Source organism: Macaca fascicularis, chromosome 13, assembly GCF_037993035.2.
Source record: "Macaca fascicularis isolate 582-1 chromosome 13, T2T-MFA8v1.1".
Classification (NCBI taxonomy): Eukaryota; Metazoa; Chordata; class Mammalia; order Primates; family Cercopithecidae; genus Macaca; species Macaca fascicularis.
This window is the reverse complement of record NC_088387.1, coordinates 18,341,637-18,354,356: the sequence shown is the minus strand read 5'-3', so window position 1 is coordinate 18,354,356 and position 12,720 is coordinate 18,341,637.

Genomic DNA, 12,720 nt, shown 5'->3' with positions numbered 1-12,720 from the left:
GTTCTGCTTTTATTCTGCTGTCTGGCTTCATGTCATTGCATGGTGCCCTGTAAAATAAAAATGGTACCTCCCAGGGCTATTGGTTTTTATCTTAGAGGACCCTGCGGGGAGATGTGGAAAGCTGTTCAAGTTGCAAGCCTTGGGAGCTGACTTTCATGATGATGGCCGTCTAGGGCTGTTCAAAGTTAAGATGACAGATTGGCAGAGTGCAGGAAGGTGAGAGAGTGTTGGGGAAGTTGTCCATACAGGGGACCATGTAGGGTTTTGTTGGGAAGATAGACCTGGGTGGAAGTGAGACTGGTGGGTACCACAGATGATTCTAACTCCTGCACCTTCCCTTGTCCTTCCAACAAACGCATCACGCATGTAACACAGTCATAAAAGCTTGCAGGGAGGAGAAAAGAGAGATATAAATAGACCAAGGGAGACAGGGTGGAAGGCCTTGCTGTGGACAGTGAGGGAAGGAGGTCCTGCCTCTCAGCCACTGCCCTCAAGGCTGCTTGAAGCTCCCATGCTGAGATGCCCACCTGGCTGAGAGGCTGCTGCTTCTCTGTTCCCCAACTTCTCCGTCTGCTGGTGCAGCTCGCCCTTGCTGTGCTAGGGGGGAACCCACTGGGAGGGTCTTGGCATCCCCAAACGGGGCCGTCCTGCTCAGACATTGGGTGGCTGTGGAGGGAGCTCAGCCCTTATTCCTCCCCAAGCTCAAGTCTCCAGGACAGCAAGTCTCCCCACTCCACCAGGAGAGAGACAAGGAGAGCTAGGCAGCTGCCTCCACCAAGCCTTCTCCCAACCACGGTCCTTCACTTCTACCAGGACAGGACAACCCAGCCTCCCAGGTCCCGGGAGGACTCAGCATGACCGAGGCCACCCAAGAGGAACCACCAGCCTATCCCTGAAAAAGCAAAGACACTTTGGGAAACAGAAGAGTGTCTTAAAAGATATCAACTTTGACTCAGAGATTTCAAGAAGATGCTCTATCCAAAAACCAAAGAAGAAGTGTCAAAGCTGTGGTAAATGTTTGAAAGAACAGCCACCTTGATCACATTTTGAGTAAATTGTGAATTCCCTCTCCCTGGCTCTTCCTCATTCTTCTGTATCATCCCCATTTCTTTACTGAATTTATAGCAGACTGAATTTGGAAGTGGATTTGAATGTTTAAATATATGAGACACTCTTTGTTACTTTGGAATGTGTAAGGTATTAATATTCTTACATTTTGATTTTTTAAAGGTCCATAGAAAACTGCAAGTTTCATCAGGAAAAAAGTTATCTAGTTCTATTCAAAATAACATCTTACGGAAACTTTCAGGGTTTCACCAGACAAAATGTCCCAGGCTTTGGTTTTGCAGTTGGTGTCTACAGCTGAGCATAGTCCTTGAAGTAATCATGACTCAGGTTATTCAAAATAAACCCTTCAAGAATTGCAAACTCTCCTCTCAGCGCATGCCCTGTGACCTCCATGTCCCTCCATTACATCTGCTCAGAGTAAGGCCTAATGCAACTGACTCATGGGGGAACCACAGGCAGCAAATGGCCAGAGTTCATACAGAGGGATGAGTGCACTTCACCTGCAATGTGACTCAGCAGGCCAACAGATGCTATCAGGGAAGAGCACTAAAAATCAAAGGGTGGCTCGCTGCATCTCGGCATCTGTCCGTGAGAAACATGATGCCGTGGTTATTTTGTGATTTTGGTGGTAGGCTGCTGGTCAGGTGTCTCCAAGCAAGTTGGTCAAAATGGAAACAGTTGTTTCTTTGAGCAGGCAGGGGTCAAGGCTGGTCTGGAAAAGGCCTAGGCAGCTGCACCCTCTTGAGCCACTGGCCAGCACCTGTGCCCTGTTTGGGGCTTTCCTCTGCCCCCAGGAGACCCTTCTCCATGCGGGTGCTGCATAGCACCAGGCATGAGTCTGAAGCTCCTTCTGCCACAAGCACCCTCATTATTTGTGATTGTGCAAAAAGGGAAGTCTCTGCCAAGAAACTAACCAAATGTTAGTGCCTGTTCTCAGGACTTCCCATAACCCTGCTCTGCTTGGATTCCTTTCACCCACTTTGAAAGCAGCCAAAGGGTTAAGTCATCCTAGGTGCATCTCAAAGCATCTCAAAGCAGGGCGAGCAGCAGGAGTTTGAGCTTTGTTGCAGTTGCAAGTTGAGTGTGAGAAAAGACATTCAGGCACAGCTTATCTTTGAATACACACACAGGAGTATCAGGAGCAGTTAGAGATAAACAGCTGGCTAATAAGCGTGTGTAAAGATGCTCAACGTCATTGGTCATTAGGGACAGGCAAATCAAAACCACAGTGAGACTCTGCTTGACTCCCATTAGGATAGCAGCAATACAAAACAAACAAAACAGAAGATAATTAGTGTGGATGAGGATGTGGAAAAATTGGAAACTTCAGACATTGCCGTTGAGAATGGAAAATGGTACAGCTGTTTTGGAAAACAGTTTAATATTTCCTTAAAAAGTTGAACAGAGAATTAGCACATGACCCAGCAATTCCATTTTAATGTTTGGACTCCAAAGAATTTAATGTTTAATGTTTGGACTCCAAGGACTCCGACAGAGACTAGTATGCCAATATTTATTGCAGCATTATTCACAATAGCTAAAAAAGTGTAAACAACTCAAGTGTCTGTTGGCAGATGAACAAAGTGTGGTAGGTACACACAATGGAATACTATTCAGCCATAAAAAAGAATCAAGTTCTTATATATGCTACAACGTGGATGAACCTTGAAAACATGCTAAGTGAAATAAGCCAGGTACAAAAGGACAAATATTGTATAAAAACACTTATATAAGGTACCTAGATTAGTCAAATTGGTTAAGACAGAAACTAGAATCGAGGTTGCCAGGGGCTGGGGAGAAGGGAGGATGGGGGGAGTTATTGGTTAACGGGTACAGAGTTTCAGTTTGAGGTGATGAAAAACATTTTGGAAATAGTGGTGCTGGTTGTACAACATTGTGAATGTACTTAATGCCACTGCATTGTATACTTAAAATAAATGGGTTAGGGGCATTTATGGATTTTCCTTTCATAGTAGGTCACTAAGAACATGGTGGGAGGAGAAGCCACTGCTTTTGTAGACCCCAACTACCCCAGAGCTTCATTCCTCACCAGGATGAATGACAGGATTCTGGACTAGAGCCACCTTGCCTGAGCCACCAGGGCATCCGGGGGATCCCTGTAAGCAGGGTCAGGGTGAGCACCCAGGTTCCACAGGGCTCTGTCCTGGGCAGGCCAGCAGATGCAGTGATTGCAGATCCTCCTTGTACAAATGGAACAGGCACGTGCATTTGCAGCACACCCAGAACTCCTGGTCACTAGTGTACTTTGAAGGATCAGTTGTCTCCCAGGCAGGGAAGGTCCCCCAGATATAAAATACTCACCCATTTAGAGGAATGACAACAGCAAAGGAAACTATATTCTGCTAATTTACTGGTAAGAGAGGAAAAACTCTGTCATGCATACACAGACAGGGGCTCTGCCAAAAGAGAGAGGCAGCAGATACAGATATTAGCAAATGACTGTCCTCTCCAGAAGAAACACACCGGCCAGGAACCACCCTCACACCTGTAATCCCAGCACTCTGGGAGGCCAGGTGGTAGGATGGCTTCAGATCAAGAGTTTGAGACCAGCCTGGGCAACATGGCAGACTCCGTCTCTATAAAAAATGAAAAAAAAAAAATGAAAAAAAAAAAATAGCTCAGTGTGGTGGCACACACCTGTAGTCCCAGATATTCCAGGGGCTAACCAGGAGGATCTCTTGAGCCCAGGAGATGGAGGCTGCAGTGAGCTATGATCCTACCATTACGCTCCAGCCAGGGCAACAAAGCAAGACCCCATCTCTTTTAAAAAAAAAAAAGAATGAAAAAATGAAAAGAAAAAAGAAACACACCATCTCACCTGCTTGAAGGCCAGTGCTTCTCTTTGTTGTGCCCCATGACACTATACCCAGGCCACTGCCAGGGACCCTGGGGCACTTATAGTGGCTTACTGAAGGCTAGACAGTATCCCTTGGCAGTTCCAGTTAGGATTTTATCATCATGAGAAAGAGGCGTCAGCTCGCTCAATGGAGCAAACTGGAAGGTAATGAGGGGCTCAGGGAACTTGTCCTGGGAAGGCAGGAAGCACAATCCTGTCTCATGGCAGAGGCCATCAGTCCAGGGTCCCAGCTGGACCTGCTGACCCTCTGTCCCTGTCTCACTCATTGAAGATGCCGCCCCTTGGGTGGGGGCCTGTGAGCCAGGGTTACGTCACCTACCCTACCCTGTGTGACCACAGGCAAGGATAGACAGGATTTCACTTCCTAGACTTCCACGATGGAGGCCAGGCACTAAGATTATTCTGCCACCGACACCAAACACAGTGGGGGAAAAGCCATCCCCAAAAGGAAACTGGGGGCCAATAGGCAGGGGTGGATGTGGGGCACCCCAAAAACCAACACACAGCCACCGACCCCATCAGCTATGATTTACATCCATGCCCCTCCTGGACCAAATCCCACTGCCCTGGGCATCAACGGGCAGGGCCCACACAGGCTTCATCGATGTCTCCTATCCAGGAAGCGGAGGGTCTGTTTGTGCATCTGGAATAGCTGGTGCCTAGTAGAAAGTCAGTGCGGTTTTGGCTTTGGTAGAGCAGCCCAGGCTCTCTCTGCATTCCCACAAATCGAGGCAGCTCTGCTATGTTACTCTCATGGTTTTGGCAGCTTTGGCTGCAGGTCCTCCTGAGGCCGGGAGACTGCTGGGGCATATCAGTTGTTGGGGGCTGTGCTTCCCCAGGGCAGACGCATGGAGAGGCTCTGGGGCAGAGTGACCTCGGAAGTTCGGTGATGTCACCCCTTCTCATGCAGCTAATCACTGGGTCAGGAAACGACTCTCCTGGCACGAACCTGTTCCTGGTCTCAGCAACCTGCACATTGTGCTGGTGCCAGGTCAAAGGCAGGGCAGGAAGCCAAGGGATGGGGCAGGCCTGGGGGGCAGAGAAGGGCAGGTAGGTGGTATGTGGGAGGCAGGTGAGGGTGGAACATGCGTATTTACCCAGGCAAGGGTCCGGCCAGGCTCGCAATCAGGAGAGGGAGAGAAGAGGCTGACTCCAAGCCAAACCCTTCACTGAAGGAAATGCACCAACATTCAGAGGGTTCTTGTTTAGTAGATGAACAAGCAGCCAAGCATTGGCTTTCCCCAAGGCAGGGACATAAGGCCGGTGAGCAGCTGAGCCAGGATTTGAACAGGAGTTTTGAACAGCAGTCCCCCTTGGTGAGGCAGAACCAGATGAGGATATGAATGGGGATGGGTTAGGATGCTAAGGAAGGGTGGGCTTGCTTGCAATGGGGAGAGGCCTTACTGAGAATGAAGAATTGAGGGTGGGGATTGCTCCCCCAGGGGGAATGGTTTCAGCTGCCTGAGTTTTTATCTCACCCCTTCTTACCTTCTCCTGCAATGACTGACCAACTTCCACTTCAAAGAGATCTTTGATTATGACTCCATGATATCAGTAAGCCTTCAAGTCAGTGAATTTACCTTCTAATGGTGATTGGAACTCAAAGCCAGTTCACAGCTTGACCTGCATACATCAAGCAGGAGGGTGACTATCAGATGTGTCATCATGCGGGAGGAGAATTTGTTCAAGTAGGGAGAGAGGACTTCAGGAATGGGCTTCTTGAACGTCTGTAGGTGCCTGAGGCTGGAAGCCACACCTGGCCTCTGGCCTTCAGGACAATCCTCAAGAAGGGATTAGGATGAGCCCACCTGGTTCTCAGTTGACTGATTGGTTAAAAATGTGAACACCAAATATGAATTTGCTTTGTTTTTATCAATTGATTCTATTTGGGGTGGGGGAGAAGGAGAAACATCTTAAAAGTTAAAATAAAAACCTAGTGCTACATTGCCAATTTGAAGATGAAGTAATAAAGAACTATCCTGGGAGGGAGAATCATTTCTGATGAGGTTAACATTACAAACAAAGCGTTATGCATTTTTAACTCTCAGTGGTTAATATTGGGAAAGTGTCTGGTGGTCCTTGGGGTTTAGAGTGCTGTCTGAAACCTAGAGCTGCCTGGTTGTGGCCAGTTTTTGTTTTTAACCACGAATTAAGCTTGGATCATTCAGAACAGACTGACTAACTCATCAGGGATGCAAACTCCACACGCCCAGAGTAGTCTTGAGTCTTTAGTCCTGGGTCTCAGCTTCATTCTGTGTTTCTCAGGCACTCACACCCCCATGGGGTTGGTTCTCCAAACAAGCCCTTACGGAAACCAGACCAGATGTAGGGATTAAAGATCCCGAATTTCAGCAAAGTTAAATAATAATAATAGACATAAAACAACCAACCAACACCAAAAGACGTAGGTGTGAACTGTGCTAATCCCAGCAGTGGAGAGGAACAGACCTTTGGTGATGGCCCTGATGGATGGAGGACAATGGAATGCTCTAAACACAAGGCCTCAGGGAGCAACCTAGGTCGTCCTCGTCAGAGCCTGCTCTAGTTTGGGATCTAGCAGGAACCTCAAGAGCCTCCTTCACTTTGGGGGAGATGACCGAGACTCAGAGCCCCCAAGCACACCTGGGGACAGTCCCCACTCTTCCCTGTGGTGGATCTGGGGCATTTCTATACTGCTGTTTGGGAGAGCATCCCAGATCTAGTGCCCTGGCTGGGGTGGATGAAGCCAGGGCACTCTGGCTGGTGGAGGCAGGAGAGGAGGCCAGCCAGGCCCCGAATGACCCCGCATTGATGGGATGGAGAACGGACCCTTTCTTTCAAGGTGCTCAAATGCCCCACATCACTTCTGTGAAAACCCAAACACAGGAACCACCCCTCTCAGCCGCTACAGGCCAGAAATGAAAATTACTGCAATCCCCAGGGGCCTGGGAAGACCTCTGCTGACATTCCCTCTGACCACTGTGACGGTGCCCCCTTGGGCTGCCTCCCCCACCGCCTATGAAGAGCGTTCCGGCCCCAGGCTCCCAGCGCCTGCTCCCCTGCCCCCATCACTCCACGCCCCAGGGACCTAAAGTAGAAAAGCTTAGTTTTCTCCCTGTTTGGGTGCAGTTGGGATGATTTTTAATACATTCCTTTTTGCTCTTCATCAACTTCAAATGTCTCAAGATGTCCTGAGGGCAAAAGAGCTGATTTAGCTCTCAGATTAGAAGACAGTGGCCTAACGCCTCACTCATTTTGAAATACTGACATTAACGGGGAAAATTACTCAAGCTCTCCTGTTACTTCCTGTGCTTAATTAAGTGGCTCTGCAGGTGACTCACTCCCTTATTTTTCAGAATGACATCAGACTTATTTTCCATTTTAATAGCCTGGTTACTTCATTGATTTTTTTAAAAATCCAATTTCACTTTCTAGTGAGATTTCTTTTTTTTTTTTTTTTTTTTTTTTTTTTTTTTTTTTTTTATTATACTTTAAGTTGTAGGGTACATGTGCATAACGTGCAGGTTTGTTACATATGTATACTTGTGCCATGTTGGTGTGCTGCACCCATCAACTCATCGTTTACATCAGGTATAACTCCCAATGCAATCCCTCCCCCCTCCCCCCTCCCCATGATAGGCCCCGGTGTGTGATGTTCCCCTTCCTGAGTCCATGTGATCTCATTGTTCAGTTCCCACCTATGAGTGAGAACATGCGGTGTTTGGTTTTCTGTTCTTGTGATAGTTTGCTAAGAATGATGGTTTCCAGCTGCATCCATGTCCCTACAAAGGATGCAAACTCATCCTTTTTGATGGCTGCATAGTATTCCATGGTGTATATGTGCCACATTTTCTTAATCCAATCTGTCACTGATGGACATTTGGGTTGATTCCAAGTCTTTGCTATTGTGAAGAGTGCTGCAATAAACATACGTGTGCATGTGTCTTTATAGCAGCATAATTTATAATCCTTTGGGTATATACCCAGTAATGGGATGGCTGGGTCATATGGTACATCTAGTTCTAGATCCTTGAGGAATCGCCATACTGTTTTCCATAATGGTTGAACTAGTTTACAATCCCACCAACAGTGTAAAAGTGTTCCTATTTCTCCACATCCTCTCCAGCACCTGTTGTCTCCTGACTTTTTAATGATCGCCATTCTAACTGGTGTGAGATGGTATCTCATTGTGGTTTTGATTTGCATTTCTCTGATGGCCAGTGATGATGAGCATTTTTTCATGTGTCTGTTGGCTGTATGAATGTCTTCTTTTGAGAAATGTCTGTTCATATCCTTTGCCCACTTTTTGATGGGGTTGTTTGTTTTTTTCTTGTAAATTTGTTTGAGTTCCTTGTAGGTTCTGGATATTAGCCCTTTGTCAGATGAGTAGATTGCAAAAATTTTCTCCCATTCTGTAGGTTGCCTGTTCACTCTGGTGGTAGTTTCTTTTGCTGTGCAGAAGCTCTTTAATTTAATGAGATCCCATTTGTCAATTTTGGCTTTTGCTGCCGTTGCTTTTGGTGTTTTAGACATGAAGTCTTTGCCCATGCCTATGTCCTGAATGGTACTACCTAGGTTTTCCTCTAGGATTTTTATGGTATTAGGTCTAACATTTAAGTCTCTAATCCATCTTGAATTAATTTTTGTATAAGGAGTAAGGAAAGGATCCAGTTTCAGCTTTCTACTTATGGCTAGCCAATTTTCCCAGCACCATTTATTAAATAGGGAATCCTTTCCCCATTTCTTGTTTCTCTCAGGTTTGTCAAAGATCAGATGGCTGTAGATGTGTGGTATTATTTCTGAGGGCTCTGTTCTGTTCCATTGGTCTATATCTCTGTTTTGGTACCAGTACCATGCTGTTTTGGTTACTGTAGCCTTGTAGTAGAGTTTGAAGTCAGGTAGCGTGATGCCTCCAGCTTTGTTCTTTTGACTTAGGATTGTCTTGGAGATGCGGGCTCTTTTTTGGTTCCATATGAACTTTAAAGCAGTTTTTTCCAATTCTGTGAAGAAACTCATTGGTAGCTTGATGGGGATGGCATTGAATCTATAAATTACCTTGGGCAATATGGCCATTTTCACGATATTGATTCTTCCTATCCATGAGCATGGTATGTTCTTCCATTTGTTTGTGTCCTCTTTGATTTCACTGAGCAGTGGTTTGTAGTTCTCCTTGAAGAGGTCCTTTACATCCCTTGTAAGTTGGATTCCTAGGTATTTGATTCTCTTTGAAGCAATTGTGAATGGAAGTTCATTCCTGATTTGGCTCTCTGTTTGTCTGTTACTGGTGTATAAGAATGCTTGTGATTTTTGCACATTAATTTTGTATCCTGAGACTTTGCTGAAGTTGCTTATCAGCTTAAGGAGATTTTGGGCTGAGACAATGGGGTTTTCTAAATATACAATCATGTCATCTGCAAACAGGGACAGTTTGACTTCTTCTTTTCCTAACTGAATACCCTTAATTTCTTTCTCTTGCCTAATTGCCCTAGCCAGAACTTCCAACACTATGTTGAATAGGAGTGGTGAGAGAGGGCATCCCTGTCTTGTGCCAGTTTTCAAAGGGAATTTTTCCAGTTTTTGCCCATTCAGTATGATATTGGCTGTGGGTTTGTCATAAATAGCTGTTATTATTTTGAGGTATGTTCCATCAATACCGAATTTATTGAGCGTTTTTAGCATGAAGGGCTGTTGAATTTTGTCAAAAGCCTTTTCTGCATCAATTGAGATAATCATGTGGTTCTTGTCTTTGGTTCTGTTTATATGCTGGATTATGTTTATTGATTTGCGAATGTTGAACCAGCCTTGCATCCCAGGGATGAAGCCCACTTGATCATGGTGGATAAGCTTTTTGATGTGTTGCTGAATCCGGTTTGCCAGTATTTTATTGAGGATTTTTGCATCGATGTTCATCAGGGATATTGGTCTAAAATTCTCTTTTTTAGTTGTGTCTCTGCCAGGCTTTGGTATCAGGATGATGTTGGCCTCATAAAATGAGTTAGGGAGGATTCCCTCTTTTTCTATTGATTGGAATAGTTTCAGAAGGAATGGTACCAACTCCTCCTTGTACCTCTGGTAGAATTCAGCTGTGAATCCATCTGGTCCTGGACTTTTTTTGGTTGGTAGGCTATTAATTATTGCCTCAATTTCAGAGCCTGCTATTGGTCTATTCAGGGATTCAACTTCTTCCTGGTTTAGTCTTGGAAGAGTGTAAGTGTCCAGGAAATTATCCATTTCTTCTAGATTTTCCAGTTTATTTGCGTAGAGGTGTTTATAGTATTCTCTGATGGTAGTTTGTATTTCTGTGGGGTCGGTGGTGATATCCCCTTTATCATTTTTAATTGCGTCGATTTGATTCCTCTCTCTTTTCTTCTTTATTAGTCTTGCTAGTGGTCTGTCAATTTTGTTGATCTTTTCAAAAAACCAACTCCTGGATTCATTGATTTTTTGGAGGGTTTTTTGTGTCTCTATCTCCTTCAGTTCTGCTCTGATCTTAGTTATTTCTAGCCTTCTGCTAGCTTTCGAATGTGTTTGCTCTTGCTTCTCTAGTTCTTTTAATTGTGATGTTAGAGTGTCAATTTTAGATCTTTCCTGCTTTCTCTTGTGGGCATTTAGTGCTATAAATTTCCCTCTACACACTGCTTTAAATGTGTCCCAGAGATTCTGGTATGTTGTATCTTTGTTCTCATTGGTTTCAAAGAACATCTTTATTTCTGCCTTCATTTCGTTATGTACCCAGTAGTCATTCAGGAGCAGGTTGTTCAGTTTCCATGTAGTTGAGCGGTTTTGATTGAGTTTCTTAGTCCTGAGTTCTAGTTTGATTGCACTGTGGTCTGAGAGACAGTTTGTTATAATTTCTGTTCTTGTACATTTGCTGAGGAGTGCTTTACTTCCAATTACGTGGTCGATTTTGGAGTAAGTACGATGTGGTGCTGAGAAGAATGTATATTCTGTTGATTTGGGGTGGAGAGTTCTATAGATGTCTATTAGGTCTGCTTGCTGCAGAGATGAGTTCAATTCCTGGATATCCTTGTTAACTTTCTGTCTCGTTGATCTGTCTAATGTTGACAGTGGAGTGTTGAAGTCTCCCATTATTATTGTATGGGAGTCTAAGTCTCTTTGTAAGTCTCTAAGGACTTGCTTTATGAATCTGGGTGCTCCTGTATTGGGTGCATATATATTTAGGATAGTTAGCTCTTCCTGTTGAATTGATCCCTTTACCATTATGTAATGGCCTTCTTTGTCTCTTTTGATCTTTGATGGTTTAAAGTCTGTTTTATCAGAGACTAGTATTGCAACCCCTGCTTTTTTTTGTTCTCCATTTGCTTGGTAAATCTTCCTCCATCCCTTTATTTTGAGCCTATGTATGTCTCTGCGTGTGAGATGGGTCTCCTGAATACAGCAGACTGATGGGTCTTGACTCTTTATCCAGTTTGCCAGTCTGTGTCTTTTAATTGGAGCATTTAGTCCATTTACATTTAAGGTTAAGATTGTTATGTGTGAACTTGATCCTGCCATTATGATATTAACTGGTTATTTTGCTCGTTAGTTGATGCAGTTTCTTCCTAGCCTCGATGGTCTTTACATTTTGGCATGTTTTTGCAATGGCTGGTACCAGTTGTTCCTTTCCATGTTTAGTGCTTCCTTCAGGGTCTCTTGTAAGGCAGGCCTAGTGGTGACAAAATCTCTAAGCATTTGCTTATCTGTAAAGGATTTTATTTCTCCTTCACTTATGAAACTTAGTTTGGCTGGATATGAAATTCTGGGTTTAAAATTCTTTTCTTTAAGAATGTTGAATATTGGCCCCCACTCTCTTCTGGCTTGGAGAGTTTCTGCTGAGAGATCTGCTGTTAGTCTTATGGGCTTCCCTTTGTGGGTAACCCGACCTTTCTCTCTGGCTGCCCTTAAGATTTTTTCCTTCATTTCAACTTTGGTGAATCTGGCAATTATGTGTCTTGGAGTTGCTCTTCTCGAGGAGTATCTTTGTGGCGTTCTCTGTATTTCCTGGATTTGAATGTTGGCCTGCCCTACTAGGTTGGGGAAGTTCTCCTGGATGATATCCTGAAGAGTGTTTTCCAACTTGGTTCCATTTTCCCCCTCACTTTCAGGCACCCCAATCAGACGTAGATTTGGTCTTTTTACATAATCCCATACTTCTTGCAGGCTTTGTTCATTTCTTTTTCTTCTTTTTTCTTTTGGTTTCTCTTCTCGCTTCATTTCATTCATTTGATCCTCAATCGCAGATACTCTTTCTTCCAGTTGATCGAGTCGGTTACTGAAGCTTGTGCATTTGTCACGTATTTCTCGTGTCATGGTTTTCATCTCTTTCATTTCGTTTATGACCTTCTCTGCATTAATTACTCTAGCCATCAATTCTTCCACTTTTTTTTCAAGATTTTTAGTTTCTTTGCGCTGGGTACGTAATTCCTCCTTTAGCTCTGAGAAATTTGATGGACTGAAGCCTTCTTCTCTCATCTCGTCAAAGTCATTCTCCGTCCAGCTTTGATCCGTTGCTGGCGATGAGCTGCGCTCCTTTGCCGGGGGAGATGCACTCTTATTTTTGGAATTTCCAGCTTTTCTGCCCTGCTTTTTCCCCATCTTTGTGGTTTTATCTGCCTCTGGTCTTTGATGATGGTGATGTACTGATGGGGTTTTGGTGTAGGTGTCCTTCCTGTTTGATAGTTTTCCTTCTAACAGTCAGGACCCTCAGCTGTAGGTCTGTTGGAGATTACTTGAGGTCCACTCCAGACCCTGTTTGCCTGGGTATCAGCAGCAGAGGCTGCAGAAGATAGAATATT